At 44.7% G+C, this 10,485-nt stretch overlaps 1 pseudogene; it reads right to left on the minus strand.

Annotated features, from left to right (window-relative positions):
- Nucleotides 1-736: 736 nt before the first annotated feature.
- LOC119300933 lies at nt 737-1,472 on the minus strand (annotated as a pseudogene).
- Between the last annotated feature and the right edge of the window lie 9,013 nt (nt 1,473-10,485).

A 10,485-nucleotide genomic window follows, 5' to 3' on the forward strand; every position in this document is an offset into this window, starting at 1 on the left:
TATGTTCTTGCTCTATGCATACAATGCTAAATTATAGTCTTTCTTGAAACTCATTTAAATTATAGTATATTTAGTGCTATCAGAATGTATTCTATGCATGTGAATTTACACTTTTGGTTGTAGTATTTGTCAAGACGTGCGTTGCACGTGCACACTTACTAGTTAGTAGGTAAAGATAAAGACTTCAACCGGACCAGCAAAATTGATAGATTTGTCCACACCTTGTCAAATCGAGCTCTGCTGCAACTCATAGTAACAAACTATGCTAGTAGAAGCTCTACAAAGACTTATATTTAGGAACGGAGGAAGTATTATATATTATATATGTGCACAAAACTATTATACGCGAGATCGAAATAGCTAGTGTGTTCGTTCGTTGGACCATGGAAATGTTGATGTTTCCTAGAGCTCTGCTGATGCCTTTCCTATAAAAAAGGTTACGTTTCCGTCGCAACGTCGACTTGTCTCGGATTCTTTTCCACTAATGCAATAGCTTGCACCGTATTCGATATTTCGATAAGGCAGTAAATCGGTAGTGGAAGAAAAAAAAATACTCTGACTCGGATGGAAATGAACGGATCGATTAGCTTGGACACACAAGCAAGCTTAAACCAGGATCGATTAACTTCGGAGACACCATGCTGGCAGTGGCAGACCAAACAATAGTTCAGTTTATGATTATTATTCCCTCAGCATGCATAGGCACGTACGGTACGTGCATCGTCGATCGGTCACTTCACTTCTTCTTGACGAGGAACACGTCGGAGAGCACGGTGTCGGAGCGAAGTGCCGCCTTGAGGAGGCCGAGCCCCTCGTCCATGCCGACGCTGACGAACTTCTCGGCGAGCTCCACGTCCTTGTTGACGCTGAACTTGTTGATGAGGGTGATGCTGGAGATGGCGGACATGGGGGTCACCTCCAGCCCGTCGGTGACCATGTAGGTGACGAGCCCCTTCACGTATCCGCCGGTCTCGTCGCCGGCCGCAGCGGCCGTGGAGGAGGGACGTCTTGGGAGCGGCGGACGGCAGCACGAACGTGACCTCGGTCGCCATGGCCTGCTTGCACTGCGGGCAGGCCGCCTTGGCCTCCATGGTGGCGGTGGCGCAGTAGCCGGCACAGGTGTACATCTTGAACCTCGCCAGCGGGGAGGACGGGGACGACCCCTCGCCCCCGCCGCCCTGCAGAAGCAGCAGCTCCCGGGCGTCCGGGTGCAGCACCTTGGGCTGGAGCAGCTCGGACTTGTCCTTGTTGGGCTGCAGGTAGGAGGAGCCGATGTTGTCCACGCTCTGGTACAGGCGGCCGATGCTCCCCTGAATCGTGCCGGCGGAGATGAGCTTGATCACGGCGCCGATGGGCAGGGTCAGCAGGCTGAAGACGAAGTCGACGAACTCCTTGCCAGCCTCCGCGAACAGCACCTTCTTCGACTTGGTGTCCACCAGCAGCTTCAGCGAGATCTTGTTGCTGGAAGACATGGCTAGCTGATGGTTCCCGTCCCGGAGATGATCAGTCGAGGTGAAGATGAGTAGGAAGGGTGATGGATTTATATAGGAGCGAGGGCGATCGAAATTAAGGAGGGAGGCCAAGAGATTTGGTTGCTGGAGCAGTAATCAACCGAGAAGTGTTTATTATGGTTGTCCCTTGGGGTTCTCGACGAGTAATAAAGGAGGAGTCGTTTGGGAACTGTAAACACCCGGTAGGGAATCCAATTTTTCTTCTAAGGCTGGTCATAGTGGGGAGTAACTTAGACTAGTAACATACATATGTTACTAGTCTATGTTACTACCTTCATAGTGGGTAGTGTTATAGGTGTGGTAACATAGTTGCCTTCATTTATTACTTTGTAGACTCATTATGCATTGGAAACCGCTATGTGATGGTAACATATTATGTTACTCTATTTGCCTCTCTCCTCATTAACTACTTGCCACATCATCATTTTTGCTTATGTGGCATCTATGTTACTACCTATGTTACTCCCACTATGACCAGCCTAAGGCTGGTCACAATGGGCAATAACATAAGCTAGTAACTTCACACTTCCCTAAACTATGTTACTACCTTCATAGTGGGTAGGAACATCTATGTAGTGTCATGCAACAATGTATTTATTAGGTTATAGACTCATTGTTTCTTGGAGTGTGTGATGTTCCGGTAACTTAGCTAGTTACCACAAGCACCTCTCTCTTCATTAAATACGTGCCACATAAGCAAAGTTGTATTAGAGTGTGTGATGTTACTCCTAAGTTCCTTTTCATTGTGACCAGCCTAAATCTTCTCCACCTGTATCCTGGCGTAAAGACGAAGTATTCAGTGGAAAAAGACTTTTCAGTGAAAATCACAAGGATCAAAGGTGGGCCCGATGGGTTTCCGACAAGATTCCTGCAAAGAAATTGGAGCACTGTGAAGCAAGATGTGGTGAAGGCAGTCCTAGAATTCTTCAAGGAAGGAGTTAATTGTAGTATCATAGCTAGTACTCCCTCCGTCTAGGTGTGTAAGTCATCTTACGAAAACCAAATAATCCCAAAACACTTAGGCTGGTCACAATGGGCAAGAACATAAGCTAGTAACTTACACACTTCCCTAGACTATGTTACTACCTCCATAGTGGGTAGGAACATCTATATAGTGTCATGCAACGATGTATTTATTAGGTTATAGACTCATTGTTTTTTGGAGTGTGTGATGTTCCGGTAACTTAGCTAGTTACCATAAGCACCTCTCTCTTCATTAAATACGTGCCACATAAGCAAAATTGTATTGGAATGTGTGATGTTACTCCTAAGTTCCACCCCACTGTGACCAGCCTTAGGCACGGTGCATTAAATTCTACCTCGTTTCTTATTTCTTGACATATCAACCAATAAGAGATGTGGGGTGTGCATGTTTTTAATGACTAGAGACTACCAAGCACGACATGCAGTGGTTAGTTCATTGCATGCAATGCTATTAATTAGCAAATGAACATTAAGTTCTCTTGTTTTCTTCTCCTCCTTGGTCACGGTGCACAACCTAAGATGACTTACTCACCTAGACGGAGGGAGTATCATACATGCCAACTAGGCAATTTTGATGAGGTGTCATAGCATTAAATGAAAAAAAAAGAGGATGACGTATTATATCATGATACCGTATCATAATAAATGCTATGATACTTTATGTCATGCATGACAATAAATATAGTACTACATGATACTAATATATGATACTATGCATTAGGGAGGTAGTATCATACACTAGTGTCATATGCATGATACTAGTATATGATACTTCCCATTACAACTAGCCTAATGGGAGCATCATAGATAGTATCATGCATGCCAACTAGACAATTTTGATGAGGTGACATTGAGTATCATATTACACTAGTAGAAAACAGGGCTTTCGTTCGGGCCTGGCCAGCCCATTAGTCTCGGTTCAGTCATGAACCGGGACCCATGGGGGAATTCGTCCCGGTTCGTGAGCCCAGGGGGGGCGGTCGGGGCCTCGTGGGCATTGGTCCCAGTTCGTATGGACCCATTTGTCCCGGTTCCTGGCACGAACCGGGACCAATGGTCCTTGCTCCTGGCCCACAACCATTGGTCCTGGTTCGTGGCTTGAACCGGGACAGAATGCTGGGCTTTAGTCCCGGTTTCTACCACGAACCGAGACAAATGAGTTTCCTATATATACCCCATTGCCACAGCAGAGCACTCCACCATGGTGAGCCTTTTGTTCTTATCTTCTTTCTGAAACAAAAAAAATTCTTACTTCAGATAGATACTGTTGGGGAACGTAGCAGAAATTCAAAAATTTTCCTACGTAACACCAAGATCTATCTATGGAGAGACCAGCAACGAGTAGAAAGGAGAGAGTTTGCATCTACATACCCTTGTAGATCGCTAAGCGGAAGCGTTCAAGTGAACGGGGTTGATGGAGTCGTACTCGTCGTGATTCAGATCACCGATGATCCTAGTGCCGAACGGACGGCACCTCCACGTTCAACACACGTACAGCTCGACGATGTCTCCCACGCCTTGATCCAGCAAGGAGAGAGGGAGAGGTTGAGGAAGACTCCATCCAGCAGCAGCACAACGGCGTGGTGGTGATGGAGGAGCGTGGCAATCCTGCAGGGCTTCGCCAAGCACCTACGGGAGAGGAGGAGGTGTCACGGGAGGGAGGGAGGCGCCAAGGGCTCAGGTATGGATGCCCTCCCTCCCCTCCACTATATATAGGGGCAGGGGAGAGGGGGGAGGCGCAGCCTTGCCCCTTACTCCAAGAAAGGGGTGCGGCCAAGAGGGGGGGGAGGAGTCCATCCTCCCCAAGGCACCTCGGAGGTGCCTTCCCCCTTGAGGACTCTTCCCTCTAGGGTTCCCTAGGCGCATGGGCCTCTTGGGGCTGGTGCCCTTGGCCCATGTAGGCCAAGGCGCACCCCCTACAGCCCATGTGGCCCCCCGGGGCAGGTGGCCCCACCCGGTGGGCCCCCGGGACCCTTCCGGTGGTCCCGGTACAATACCGATGACCCCGAAACTTGTCCCGATGGCCAAAACAGGACTTCCTATATATAAATCTTTACCTCCGGACCATTCCGGAACTCCTCGTGACGTCCGGGATCTCATCCGGGACTCCGAACAACATTCGGTTACCACATACAAGCTTCCTTTATAACCCTAGCGTCATCGAACCTTAAGTGTGTAGACCCTACGGGTTCGGGAGACATGCAGACATGACCGAGACGTTCTCCGGTCAATAACCAACAGCGGGATCTGGATACCCATGTTGGCTCCCACATGTTCCACGATGATCTCATCGGATGAACCACGATGTCAAGGACTCAATCGATCCCGTATACAATTCCCTTTGTCTAGCGGTATTTTACTTGCCCGAGATTCGATCGTCGGTATACCGATACCTTGTTCAATCTCGTTACCGGCAAGTCACTTTACTCGTTCCGTAACACATCATCCCATGATCAACTCCTTGGTCACATTGCGCATATGATGATGTCCTACCGAGTGGGCCCAGAGATACCTCTCCGTTTACACGGAGTGACAAATCCCAGTCTCGATCCGCATAAAACAATAGATACTTTCGGAGATACATGTAGTGCACCTTTATAGTCACCCAGTTACGTTGTGACGTTTGATACACCCAAAGCACTCCTACGGTATCCAGGAGTTACACGCTCTCATGGTCAAAGGAAGAGATACTTGACATTGGCAAAGCTCTATCAAACGAACTACACGATCTTTGTGCTAGGCTTAGGATTGGGTCTTGTCCATCACATCATTCTCCTAATGATGTGATCCCGTTATCAACGACATCCAATGTCCATAGCCAGGAAACCATGACTATCTGTTGATCACAACGAGCTAGTCAACTAGAGGCTCACTAGGGACATATTGAGGTCTATGTATTCACACGTGTATTACGATTTCCGGATAATACAGTTATAACATGAATAAAAGACAATTATCATGAACAAGGAAATATAATAATAATACTTTTATTATTGCCTCTAGGGCATATTTCCAACAGTCTCCCACTTGCACTAGAGTCAATAATCTAGTTCACATCGCCATGTGATTAACACTCACAGGTCACATCGCCATGTGACTAATACCCAAGAGTTTACTAGAGTCAGTAGTCTAGTTCACATCACTATGTGATTAACACTCAATGAGTTTTATGTTTGATCATGTTGCTTGTGAGAGAGGTTTTAGTCAACGGGTCTGAACCTTTAAGATCCGTGTGTGCTTTACAAATCTCTATGTCATCTCCTAGATGCAGCTACCACGCTCTATTTGGAGCTATTCCAAACAACTGTTCTACTTGGAGCTATTCTAAATTATTGCTCCATTATATGTATCCGGTCTCTCTACTCAGAGCTATCCGGATAGGTGTCAAGCTTGCATCGACGTAACCCTTTACGACGAACTCTTTTACCACCTCCATAATCGAGAAAAATTCCTTAGTCCACTAATTACTAAGGATAACTTTGACCGCTGTCCTGTGAGCCATTCTTGGATCACTCTTGTACACCTTGACTGACTCATGGCAAGGCACACTTCAGGTGCGGTACACAGCATAGCATACTGAAGAGCCTACGTCTTAAGCATAGGGGACGACCTTCGTCCTTTCTCTCTATTCTGCCGTGGTCGAGCTTTAAGTCTTAACTTCGTACCTTACAACTCAGGCAAGAACTCCTTCTTTGACTGGTCCATCTTGAACACCTTCAAGATCATGTCAAGGTATGTGCTCATTTGAAAGTATTATTAAGCATTTTGATCTATCCTTATAGATCTTGATGCTCAATGTTCAAGTAGCTTAATCCAGGCTTTCCATTGAAAAACACTTTCAAACAACCCTATATGCTTTCTAGAAATTCTACATCATCTCTGATCATCAATATGTCAACAACATATACTCATCAGAAATTCTATAGTGCTCCCACTCACTTCTTTGGAAATACAAGTTTCTCATAAACTTCGTACAAACCCAAAATCTTTGATCATCATCAAAGCATACATTCCAACTCCGAGATGCTCACTCCAGTCCTTAGAAGGATCGCTGGAGCTAGCATACCTTTTAGCATCCTTAGGATCGACAAAAACTTTCTGATTGTATTGCATACAACCTTTCCTCACGAAAACTGGTAAGGAAACTCGTCTTGACATCCATCTGCCAGATTTCATAAATGCAGCTAATGCTAACATGATTCCGACGGACTTTAAGCATCGCTACAGATGAGAAAATCTCATCGTAGTCAACTCCTTGAACTTGTGAAAAACTTTTCGCCGCAAGTCGAGCTTCATGGACGGTGACATTACCATCCACGTCCGTCTTCTTCTTAAAGATCCATTTATCTTAATGGCTTGTTGATCATCGGGCAAGTCCGCCAAAGTCCATGGATCCGTTCTCGGATTTTATGGCCTCGAGCCATTTATCGGAATCCGGGCCCACCATTGCTTCTCCATAGCTCGTAGGTTCATTGTTGTCCAGCAACATGACTTTCAAGACAGGATTACGTACCACTCTGAAGTAGTACGCATCCTTGTCATCCTACGAGGTTTGGGAGTGACTTGATCCGAAGTTTCATGATCAATATCATAAGCTTCCACTTCAATTGGTGTAGGTGCCACAGGAACAACTCCCTGTGCCCTGTCACACACTAGTTGAAGTGATGGTTCAATAACCTCATCAAGTCTCCACCATCCTTCCACTCAATTCTTTCGAGAGAAACCTTTCCTCGAGAAAGGACCCGATTCAAGAAACAATCCATATTGCTTTCGGATCTGAATTAGGAGGTATACCCAACTGTTTTGGGTTTCCTATGAAGATGTATTTTATCCGCTTTGGGTTCGAGCTTATCAATCCTGAAACTTTTTCATATAAGCGTCGCAGCCCCAAACTTTTAAGAAACGACAACTTAGGTTTCTCTAAACCATAATTCATACGGTGTCATCTCATCGGAATTACGTGGTGCCCTATTTAAAGTGAATGTGGTTGTCTCTAATGCCTAACCCATGAACAATAGTGGTAATTCGATAAGAGACATCATGGTACGCACCATATCCAATAGGGTGCAACTATGATGTTCGGACACACCATCATACTATGGTGTTCCAGGCGGTATTAATTGTGAAACAATTTCCACAATGTCTTAATTGTGTGCCAAAACTTGTAACTCAGATATTCATCTCTATGATCGTATCATAGACATTTTATCCTCTTGTCACAATGATCTTCTACTTCACTCTGAAATTATTTGAACCATTCAATAATTCAGACTTGTGTTTCATCAAGTAAATATTCTCAACATCTACTCGAATCATCTGTGAAGTAAGAACATAACGATATTCACTGCATGCCTCAGCACTCATTGGACTGCACACATCAAAATGTGTTACTTCCAATAAGTTGCTATCTTGTTCCATCTTACTGAAAACGAGGCTTTTCTGTCATCTTGCCCATGTGGTATGATTTGCATATCTCAAGTGATTCATAATCAAGTGAGTTCAAACGGTCCATTTGCATGGAGTTTCTTCATGCATATACACCAATAGACATGGTTCGCATGCCTCAAACTTTTCAGAAATGAGTGAGTCCAAAGATCCATCAACATGGAGCTTCTTCATGCATTTTACACCAATATGACTTACATGGCAGTGCCACAAGTAGGTGGTACTATCATTACTATCTTATATCTTTTGGCATGAAAATGTGTATCACTACGATCGAGATTCAATAAACCATTCAGGTTTAATACTAATATTGATGGTAGAGGGAGCGTGCGATGTTTGATTATATCAAACTTGGAAACACTTCCAACACATATCGTCAGCTCACCTTTAGCTAGTCTCCGTTTATTCCGTAGCTCTTTATTTCGAGTTACTAACACTTAGCAACCGAACCGGTATCTTAATACCCTGGTGCTACTAGGAGTACTAGTAAAGTACATATTAACATAATGTATATCCAATATACTTCTATCGACCTTGCCAGCCTTCTCATCTACCAAGTATCTAGGGTAATCCTGCTCCAGTGGTTGTTCCCCTTATTACAGAAGCACTTAGTCTCGGGTTTGGGTTTAACCTCGGGTTTCTTCATTAGAGCAGCAGCTGATTTGCCGTTTCATGAAGTATCCCTTCTTGCCCTTGCCCTTCTTGAAACTAGTGGTTTCATCAACCATCAACAATTGATGCTCCTTCTTGATTTCTACTTTCGCGATGTCAAACAACGCGAATACCTCAAGGATCATCATCTCTATCCTTGATATGTTATAGTTCATCACGAAGTTCTAGCAGCTTGGTGGCAATGACTTTGGGGAAACATCACTATCTCATCTGGAAGATCAACTCCCACTCGATTCAAGTGCTTGTTGCACTCAGACAATCTGAGCACAAGCTCAACGATTGAGCTTTTCTCCCTTAGTTTGCAGGCTAAGAAAATCGTTGGAGGTCTTATACCTTTTGACGTGGGCACGAGCCTGAAATCCCAATTTCAGCCCTCGAAACATCTCATATGTTCCGCGACATTTCGAAAACGTCTTTGGTGCCTCTACTTAAACCATTTAACTGAACTATCACGTAGTTATCAAAACGTGTATGTCCGATGTTCGCAACATCCACAAACGACATTTGGGGTTCAGCACACTAAGCGGTGCATTAAGGACATAAGCTATCTACTTTCTGCATAATCGCTACTTTCAACTTTCAACTATATTTTCTCTAGGAACATATCTAAAACAGTAGAACTAAAGCGCGAGCTACGACATAATTTGCAAAATCCTTTTGACTATGTTCAGGATAATTAAGTTCATCTTATGAACTCCCACTCAGATAGACATCCCTCTGGTCATCTAAGTGATCACATGATCCGAGTCAACTAGGCCGTGTCCGATCATCACGTGAGACGGACTAGTTAACGTCGGTGAACATCTTCATGTTGATCGTATCTACCATACGACTCATGCTCGACCTTTCGGTCTCCGTGTTCCGAGGCCATGTCTGCACATGCTAGGCTCGTCAAGTTAACCCTAAGTGTTTTCGCTGTGTAAAACTGTCTTACACCCGTTGTATGTGAACGTAAGAATCCATCACACCCGATCATCACGTGGTGCTTAGAAGCGACGAACTGTAGCAACGGTGCACAGTTAGGGGAGAACACTTCTTGAAATTTGTGTAAGGGATCATCTTATTTACTACCGTCGTCCTAAGTAAACAAGATGCATAAACATAATAAACATCACATGCAATTATATAGTTGTGACATGATATGGCCAATATCATATAGCTCCATTGATCTCCATCTTCGGGGCTCCATGATCATCTTGTCACCGGCATGACACCATGATCTCCATCATCATGATCTCCATCATCGTGTCTTCATGAAGTTGTCACGCCAACGACTACTTCTACTTCTATGGCTAACGCGTTTAGCAATAAAGTAAAGTAAGTTACATGGCGTTCTTCAATGACACGCAGGTCATACAAAAATAAAGACAACTCCTATGGCTCCTGCCGGTTGTCATACTCATCGACATGCAAGTCGTGAATCCTATTACAAGAACATGATCAATCTCATACATCACATATCATTCATCACATTCTTCTTGGCCATATCACATCACATAGCATACCCTGCAAAAACAAGTTAGACGTCCTCTAATTGTTGTTGCATGTTTTACGTGGCTGCTATGGGTTCTAGCAAGAACGTTTCTTACCTACGCAAGACCACAACGTGATATGCCAATTGCTATTTACCCTTCATAAGGACCCTTTTCATCGAATCCGTTCCGACTAAAGTGGGAGAGACTGGCACCCGCTAGCCACCTTATGCACCAAGTGCATGTCAATCGGTGGAACCTGTCTCACGTAAGAGTACGTGTAAGGTCGGTCCGGGCCGCTTCATCCCACAATACCGTCGAAACAAGATTGGACTAGTAACGGTAAGCATATTGAACAACATCAACGCCCACAACTACTTTGTGTTCTACTCGTGCAAAGA

Source organism: Triticum dicoccoides, chromosome 1B (genome assembly GCF_002162155.2).
Source record: "Triticum dicoccoides isolate Atlit2015 ecotype Zavitan chromosome 1B, WEW_v2.0, whole genome shotgun sequence".
Classification (NCBI taxonomy): domain Eukaryota; kingdom Viridiplantae; phylum Streptophyta; class Magnoliopsida; order Poales; family Poaceae; genus Triticum; species Triticum dicoccoides.